The sequence below is a fragment of the Helianthus annuus genome, chromosome 10 (genome assembly GCF_002127325.2).
Source record: "Helianthus annuus cultivar XRQ/B chromosome 10, HanXRQr2.0-SUNRISE, whole genome shotgun sequence".
NCBI classification, from domain to species: domain Eukaryota; kingdom Viridiplantae; phylum Streptophyta; class Magnoliopsida; order Asterales; family Asteraceae; genus Helianthus; species Helianthus annuus.
The window spans coordinates 132,797,859-132,807,176 of record NC_035442.2 but is presented as its reverse complement, the minus strand read 5'-3'; the positions used below and the strand labels follow the sequence as shown (position 1 = coordinate 132,807,176).

The 9,318-nt window shown below is 38.0% G+C and overlaps 1 non-coding gene across 1 annotated transcript; it reads right to left on the bottom strand.

The window, feature by feature from the left end:
- Positions 1 to 6,272: 6,272 nt before the first annotated feature.
- On the bottom strand, positions 6,273 to 6,379 carry LOC118483413. The gene has a single exon (XR_004870701.1). It is a non-coding gene; the product is annotated as a small nucleolar RNA R71 (small nucleolar RNA).
- Between the last annotated feature and the right edge of the window lie 2,939 nt (positions 6,380 to 9,318).

The window sequence follows — 9,318 nt, the reverse complement described above, 5'->3', positions numbered from 1 at the left end:
CTAATTACTGGAAGAATCTCGTTCCATATTTTCACTTTTGCTAGTTCTCAAAGAATCTCGTTCCGTATTTTCTCCTTTTGCTAGTTCTCGAAGAATCTCTATCCATATTTCTCATTTTCTAGTTCTTGAAAAATCTCGTTTCGTATTTTCTCCTTTTCTAGTTCTCGAAGAATGTCATTCCATATTTTCTCATTTTCTAGTTCTCGAAGAATCTCGTTCCGTATTTTCTCCTTTTCTAGTTCTCGAAGAATCTCATTCCGTATATAGATGTCAATTATAGGTGTCAAAGATAGATGTCAATCATTGTTACACAAGGAAATTAAATCTTACAAACACTATCTAAAAACTTATATTATATGCTTCATATATTAAACATAAAATAAGTAAAATATATTCCTCCATTCATTGTTTCACTTGACCCAAAAGATGACAACTTTCACCAAGGTGTTTATAATAAAACTTCAAACATTCTGAACCCTAGCTACAAATAACCCAACAAACCCTAACTAGAAACGGTTCCCATAAACCAACTTATACGCGATAAATCCTGTGTTAATCAACTTATTCCCACCGACGTAAAGTTCATTGTTATCTGCTCCATGTAGTGAATAGTTGATTGATCAGACCACGAAAGTACTCCATCCGGTAGTTAACAGATGATCATCGGTAAGGTTCTGGCGACAACCCACATGGACAGTTGTTAGGGTTCAGAAGACGTTAACTCGTTATATGTATTTTATGTATCAGCCTGTGATTTCTTCTAGAGGGTTCACCTATGGTAGTGTTTTTCCTTTTCTAATATCACCATATTCAAGCATTATGAACCCTAGCTACAAACAACCCAACAAACTCCAGATATTGAAAATGCTATCTAAATAATTACTAAATTTATTAAACAACAACAGGCCCGGAAAGCCCATCAACGATTGCGTGTTGTGGGCATTGAGACAACAATAGATAATGAACGAATTGTTGGACTTCTTGTTCCAAATGCAGTTATAGAATCCGTACAAAGGTCTCTCTCTCTATCTCTCTCTCTTACATAGTTGATATGATTAGACCATGAAAGGACTCCATCCAGTAGTTAACAGAAGAATAACAATATCATTTAATGAAATTTAATGTACATACCGCATTCGAAGATCCTTGCATCACAAAGCCATTGTGTTTACATGCAGTGTACAGTGTTCTAATATCACCATATTCAAGCATTTTGAACCCTAGCTACAAACAATCCAACAAACTCCGGATACTGAACACGTTATCTAAAGAATTACTAATATTTATTAAATGTTTGTTTGGTTTTACACAAAAAAATTATATACGGGCCGTATAGCATTACTATACGGCCCGTATACAGTCTTAAAACCAAAAAAACTGATCAAACCTCAAAAAATAAACACATTTGGTCGTATAACATTATATTGCTCATATACACATGTATACGAGCCGTATAATGTTATACGACCCGTATACATGTAAAACAAAAAAAAAAGATTATCGTGCATTTATTTCTGTGCAAAATCATTCTATACTGGCCGTATAACCTTATACGGCCCGTATACACTAGGGGGTGTGAAATAAGATTATGGGGTTGTATATAGAGAATGGACATATATAATATGGTTAAAAGAAAATAATCTTCAATGTGCATTTACCAAAAGGCTTTTCTCATTTTTGTCTTTTATCACTACATTAAATAAATTAATGACGATGTTTGCCGAATGTAGTTTTAACTTGTTCTTTAATAATAGTATATTGAAATAAACTAGAGAGAATAAAGAAAAGGATTGCATTCATTCATATTCCGGTACATACATCATATATATACAAGAGTTGAATGTGACTGGCGATGAATCATAAATACGAGAATAATAGTATATTATGTTTGTTACTTATGATTATTTATAACACTCTCCCTCAAACATATTACAGTTAATTATATAAATTAGCAACATACTTCAGGATTATGTTAAATAGGTACTTCAGGATCAAGAAAATAAATGGATACTAATGGATCAATTATGCTGCCACATTAACTAATATTGCATGATCAGTTATGATGTCTTATTAAAACCTTACTAAGAAAACCTACCGAGACAAAACTCAGTTACGGAAAAAGTGTACGTGAACATTACTCCCTCCTCAATTTACATACATCTCTTAGTCAATGGAGTCCAATCTTCAGTCATATTTGCTTGACTTGATCTTTGATGTAGTCTTCTTTACTTCAAGTGATTTCGGTTGCATTGTCTTCAAATAATACAATTGGGCTGCTTTTGATTCAACTTATATTGTCTTCTAATGGTACAATTGGATTGGGCTTCTTTCGATTCAACTTATATTGTCTTCTAATGGTACAGTAGGACTTGTTTTGATCGACTCCAGTTCACACCCTTCTTAGACATGTTGAAACCATTGACTTCCACAAGTTAATCGTATTGGATTAAGATTGAGCATTGTGAGGGTCTGATAGATTTCCTTCATCATCATAATAACCTGATAGTTGGAAATCCATATTTTTCCATGAACAATATCATGTCTCGAATCCCATATAATTGACTCATTCCTAATAGGAAAATTTAGTGGGATAAAACCATAGCTAAGGGAAAAAGAGTGCATTGCGCATTGTACATAATTAACAACATGTTAAACTGGAACTTTATTTTGTCAATACGTCTATCTAGAAACGCAATATCAAGTGTCATTTTATGTGCAAGATATATCAATGCTCTGATCGGAATTAAGTATAATACTTATGGACTAAGTACTTTACCATGTTCTTCTTGGGTATGGTAAAAACCTATTTCTATGTCAAACGATCCTATAATCATTAGTGTACTCAACATATGAGCTGGACGTAGTTTGATTGATTAGCAAATATTACGCATGTACTCGAATTGCAAATTGATAAACGATTCTGATGACCAATGGTTTTACAAAATTATCTCTCTATTTCAACAATTCCTCTTGATGATGTTTTACATTATCACTGTAAAGTGTGATTTATTTGAACTTTAAGATTGAAATTTTGATAAATAGACATGGCTCATTTTATCAACATAACCCATCTTTTTTCAAAGTATCAACTGAGTTGATTGTACCGCACATGGCCAATTTTCTTTGAAATTCATAAAACACATATGGGGTTATTGTTTTATAATGCTTCGACATTTTTAATCCTTTGAGGATTTTCATATAGATGTCACTTTTAGTTGTCTCTTACAAGTATGTGGTAACGGCATCCATAAGTTTTGTCTGAAGTCATTCTAAGATTGCGAGGCCACATTTGTCAAAAGATTATCGCATCCATTACAGTGGTCTACGTTTCATCACAATCAGGTGTTGAGATTTGGAAAAAAAAAGCTTTATGCTATAATTCATGCCTTACATCACAATAACTCATTTTTACGTTTCTTTTTATTTAATGACACCCATTTATAACCTACTGGTTTGACATCTATGGATGTTCGAATTGCAAGTTCGAAAACGTTTAGTTTGTCGAGCGAATTTAATTTGACATTTAAGTCATTTATCCATTATGGCTATTTCTGTGTATACACTCTTACATATTTTCATGTATGCATTTTTTTTCATAGATTACATCTGTTGCTCTAGCGTTTGTGATGTGCACAAAATGCAACATATAAATTACATCAATTGTGGCATAAAACTAACCCTTTTTTAGTACTAATATTGGAAAAAGTGTGCTTTTGTCTTCCTTTTGTATTTTCAGGATTAAATTAGCTCTTGTAAACAAAAGAAGCAAAAAGGCAGCAAAATCTAACATAAATACAAGAAAAGGAATAAACGTGGCATGCCCGACCTCCCGACAACATCTTCCCAAGCAAAACAAGAAGACAGAAGACTGAACACGCCCCGTGCTCAGTGAGCACGGGGGCGTGCCCAAGTGTCAGCAGAAAAGACAAAGTGGTAGAAGCTTTCATCGCCCACCACGGGGCCGTGCTCAGCGGACACGGGGCCGTGGTCAACTATAAGATTCGCGAAATCCAGGCAAATCTTGATAGTACAAAGATGCTTCTGCACACGGGGTCGTGCTCAGCGGACACGGGGGCGTGGTCAAATAATGCAGACAAACTGCATTTAAATGAAGAAAGAGAGGAGGATGGACACGGGGCCGTGTCCAGCGGACACGGGGCCGTGCCCGAGCTTCTGTTCAGCTTATAAATAGGAGTGCTTGGAGCTCTTGCAACTCATCCCTTGGCACATCACCTCTCTCACACTTCACCCACCACCCACCACCATCACAACACCATCATCCACCACCATCATCCATTGTCCATCATAGAGTGTGTGAGTCGTCTCGGGATCCAAGATTGATCGTAAGAGTTCTTGACAATCAAAGGCCATGTTTGCCTAAGTCTCTTACATCACTTGGTAAAGACAAGTGTTTAGTGTAATACTTTTTATTTTTAATCTTTTGCACTTTTTAATTGGTTTTGTATTAATGACTTTAATTACAAGTTTCTTATGTTGAAGGTGATTCTTCCTTATCGTTTGTCCGTGGTGTCTTGGCATTATTTTAATGTCTATATAAAATAAAAGATTTTTACCATTCATATCTCCACGGTCTATATGGAGGTATGTTGGCTACCTGGTCGGGAGTTAAGGGAACGGTTTGGTAAGAGTCTTGCCATTGTTCAGTGTATAGATCCTGCAAAGGACCTGGGTCAAATTTAGTAGGACCTCCTTCAATACCCAAAGGTATTGGATGGCGGGGGTCCAAACTCTTTGATCACCTCATAATTTAAACTACTATTAAAACTTTAACCCGGTTACTTAGGACTGTATACTTGCTGACTCAGACTACTTAGCCAAGGGTAATGTCGCCTTCAAAAGAGGGGCCTACCACATTATGCATTAATAACTTAATTAATTATCTTTCAATAATCCGACCCTTTAGGATTGTATCCTTGCTGACTTAAACTACTGGGTTGAGGGTAACATCGCCTTCAAAAGAGGGGCCTACTACAATAACTAAGATAATCTCTTAAACAAGTGCAAAAGTTTGAAAATAATCAAAGGTTACACTACACACGAGTCGGATCCAAGTGATTCATCTTGTCTATCTGTTTTTACTTTTATTTTACTTTTCAGCATTTTAGTTAGTTTTATTTTTCTAGTTTAAAACCTTTTTCTAACATTTTGATTTGATTAGACGTTGAGGATAAACCGGTACTAAAAGCTCTTGTGTCCTTGGACGACCTCGGTATCTTACCAACACTATACTACGTCCACGATGGGTGCACTTGCCCATATGTGTGTTTACTGTTAGTAAATATCGTGTTTATAAATTTAAAACTTGGCTAAAAAGTGTAAAAAGGGCTTAAAATATACACCTAAATTATATACACACTAACACGCATCAAGTTTTTGGCACCGCTGCCGGCGACACAAGGATTTTAAGAAAGTTAGGAATCAGCGGCCTAATCAATTTTTTTTCTGTTTTAATTTTTATTTTTAGGATTTTCTTAGTTTTTCAGCTTCTGCAGAACTCAGCACGAGCCGTGCCTGGTCGGACACGGGCCGTGCCCAGCAATGTCACTGGCAGTTTTTATTTTTCGAGTTACAGAGAGCTGAGCACGGGGCTGTGTCCAACTTCCCAGTAACAGGGATCCGGAAAACAATCACTGTATCTCCGACCACGGGCCGTGTTCACTGAGCACGGGGCCGTGGTGAACTTTCTGACCGACATTCTTTTCTGTTTTTATTACAGGACTTGGAACCCAGGCACCACATCTGAACTTTCTACGTAGTGTGTGAGCTCCAGCTCTAGTAGAGACATAAAAGAACCTCTAGAAGAACCCGAACGCTTTCTCAGAAAAAGACTTAAAGCTAAAAACCAAGAGAAAGTTTCGGGGGACCCACTTCCAATGGCGGACCAACGTACCCTCATGGATTACCTACGACCCACCGTGGGTAATCTCGGCACCGTTATCAATGCCTCGAATGTCGAAGCCAACAACTTCGAACTTCGGCCACATTTGATACAGATGCTTCAGAACTCCGCAACCTTCCATGGGCTTGCGGACGAGGATCCCCATCTACATATTACTAATTTCTTAGAAATATGTGATACCTTCAGGATCAATGGAGCATCAAACGACGCCATCCGCCTTCGGATGTTTCCATTTTCACTAAAAGACCGAGCAAAGGCTTAGCTCAATGCCCTCCCAGTTGGCTCGATAAACACCTGGGATGAACTAGCCTAAAAATTTCTATATAAGTATTTTCCTCCCGCTAAAACGGCTAAATTAAAGACTGAAATTAATACATATTCACAAGAGGATGGGGAATCCTTGTATGAAACTTGGGAAAGGTTCAAGGAGCTATTGCGAAAGTGTCCTCATCACGGTCTTGCGGTATGGCAACAAGTATCCACCTTCTACAATGGGTTGTTGCCATACACAAGACAAACACTTGACTCTAGCTCCGGGGGACTTTTAGGTAATCGCCACCCACATGAAATATACAATCAAATTGAGGAAATTGCTCAAACCAATTTTCAGTGGCACACTCCCTGAGGCAATAAATCTATTGCCCCGGGCGCCTATAAGGTTGATGAAAGCACTTCTTTACAAGCCCAAATCGAGGCCCTTTCTTCAAAAATCAAAAAGTTAGAAATGACAAAAACGGTCTCGGTTATGGCTTGTGAAGGGTGTGGTGGGCCACATGAAAGTTGGAGTTGTATGAAAGAAACAGATGATCAACAAGAGTCGGTAAACTACATTGATAACAGACCTAGGCCGTCGGGTCCTCCAACGGGTACCTACAACCAAGGATGGCGTTACCACCCTAACCTTGGTTGGAGAGAACTCGGCAATAGAAGTAACCAACAAAACCTAAACCAACGAACAAACTTTCAACAACCAAGAAACGAGTCACAAAATTTCTCTCAACAACAAGGTGGACGAGAAAGGCTTGAAGATACTGTATCTCGCCTCATCTCCGATACTGAAAAGAAAAACTCAGATCAATTTCTACAATTGGAATCGAATTTTAGAAATCAACAAGCTAGTGTACAAAACATTGAAAAACAAATAAATCAATTAGCTCAAAATTTCTCCGAGAGACTACAAGGCGCGTTACCTAGTAATACCAAAACAAACCCAAAAGCACAAGTCTATCTCATAACATTGAGAAATCGTACCGTGGGTTCCGAAGAAGCTCCGCCACCGCCAACTAATGGAAGCACAACATCACCCCAACAAGAGAAGGCTTCTTCTCCAATTCAAGAGCCTATCAAAGCCCCTCCGGTGCCATACCCCGGTAGGTTAATTCGCCAAAAGACCAATGAGCAATTCGCAAAATTCGAAAATTTACTAAAACAATTGCATGTTAATATTCCGTTTATCGAAGTCCTAACTCAAATGTCTAAATACTCAAAATTCATTAGGGACTTCCTCACTCATAAAAGGAAAATCGAATCATTGCAATTAGTTAACGTAAGCGAAGAATGCTCCGCCCTTGTACTCAACAAACTCCCACAAAAGAGGATTGATCCTGGAAGCTTCACGATTCCTTGCTCGATCGGGGAATCCCCCGTTCGTAATGCACTAGCCGACCTTGGGGCTAGCATTAACCTCATGCCTACATCAATGTTCAAACGACTCGGCCTTGGAAAAACAAGCCCTACAAAGATGAGTATACAACTTGCTGGTAGATCCGTCAAATACCCGCAAGGTGTCGCTGAAAATCTATTGGTCAAAGTCGATAATTTCGTCTACCCGACCGACTTTGTCATATTAGATATGGAGGAAGACGCCGAAGTCCCCCTCATAGTAGGGAGGCTATTTCTAGCCACTTCATAATCAGTGGTGGATATGAATGACTGAACACTTACTTTGAAGTTTGGGGATGAGGAAGTGAAGTTTGGGGTTGGGAAGAGAGTAGAGGACGATGACCCGGTCAACTACATGAAGTTCATTGATTCGAGTTTGGATGATGCTCTCCGACGGTGCAACATGGGATGCAAAACATCCCGCTCGGATAATATGTGACCTGGCTTCGGGTCTAGCCACGGACCCTTATAAACGTGGCGCACCACGGAGGCATTCCGAGGGACTATCCTTAGTTTAGCTTAGATTAATTTTTAGTTTAATTTTAATTTTCAAAAATAAAACACACTCGGGATGGTGAAGGATAACAAGGGAAACGAGAAACATAACCCCATGAACGAAAACAGAGCTTCCCGACAAAAATTCTTCATTACAGCAAGTTCAGCACGGGCCATGTCCACCCGACACGACCCCGTGCTGCACAATCTGCAGAAAACGCCCAGTTCAGGTAACTGGACACGGGTCGTGTTCACTGAACACGCCCCCGTGTCCAGGCTTCTGTTTCTCTTTACTAAATTTTGTCACTGGCACCTGAACACGGGGCCGTGCCCGGTCACCACGGGGCCGTGTCCAGAGTGCCAGTAACATAAAATTTTGCTTTTTAACACCTTTTTACACATTCAATCAACCTAAAAACTTATTTTTGGGACACATTGAGGATAATGTGTAATTTAAGTGTAGGGGGATGCTAAAACTTTGAATCTTGCAAGTCCTAATTAACAAGCCTTACACAAAACTCTATTGGAACCGCTAATCACCTCAAATTTTTTTCAAAAATTTTTTTTTTTACTTGTCTAGGTTTAAGTTGGGAATTTCAAGTTCTAACAAGGTTATATTTTTACAAATTTACAACCGATAGCGTCGTGATAAAAAGAACCAACATAAGAAAATTATGAAACGGCATGACAAGCTTAGTTAAAATTTGATTATATGTAGTTGATCACATAAAAACCCATTCCCACAAAAGTGAGTTTTGAGTCTTTATTGAGCATACAAATACATATCTTTACACTAAATGCTCATTTTTCGTTTCTTGTGTGAATAGCCGCTTGGTTCTTATGACTCTAGAACTTGCCACGACAATACATTTCCGGTCCTTACCAACTTAAACCCAAGTAAGTAAATGATGGAGGCATTAGGACTAACCCCTTTTCTTTCTACACCATTATTTTTCATTTTTTTTACCACCTACCCAAAATCCCCCTAGTTAACCCCTTTGAGCCTAAACCTTTTCATTTCTTAACCCACTTCAAACACCATTTTTACCCACCTAAATCCTTTTATTTTAACCATTTCTTTTAGTAACAAAGCTCGGTTTTTCTTATGACTTGAAAAAAAATGATGAAACCAAATAAACAAACAAGTTCATCAAAAATAACTTTGTTTGAAAAATATGGTTCATCAAAATAAAATAAATTTCGAAAAATATCAAGTCTTACAAAAACCGATGCTTTTTACG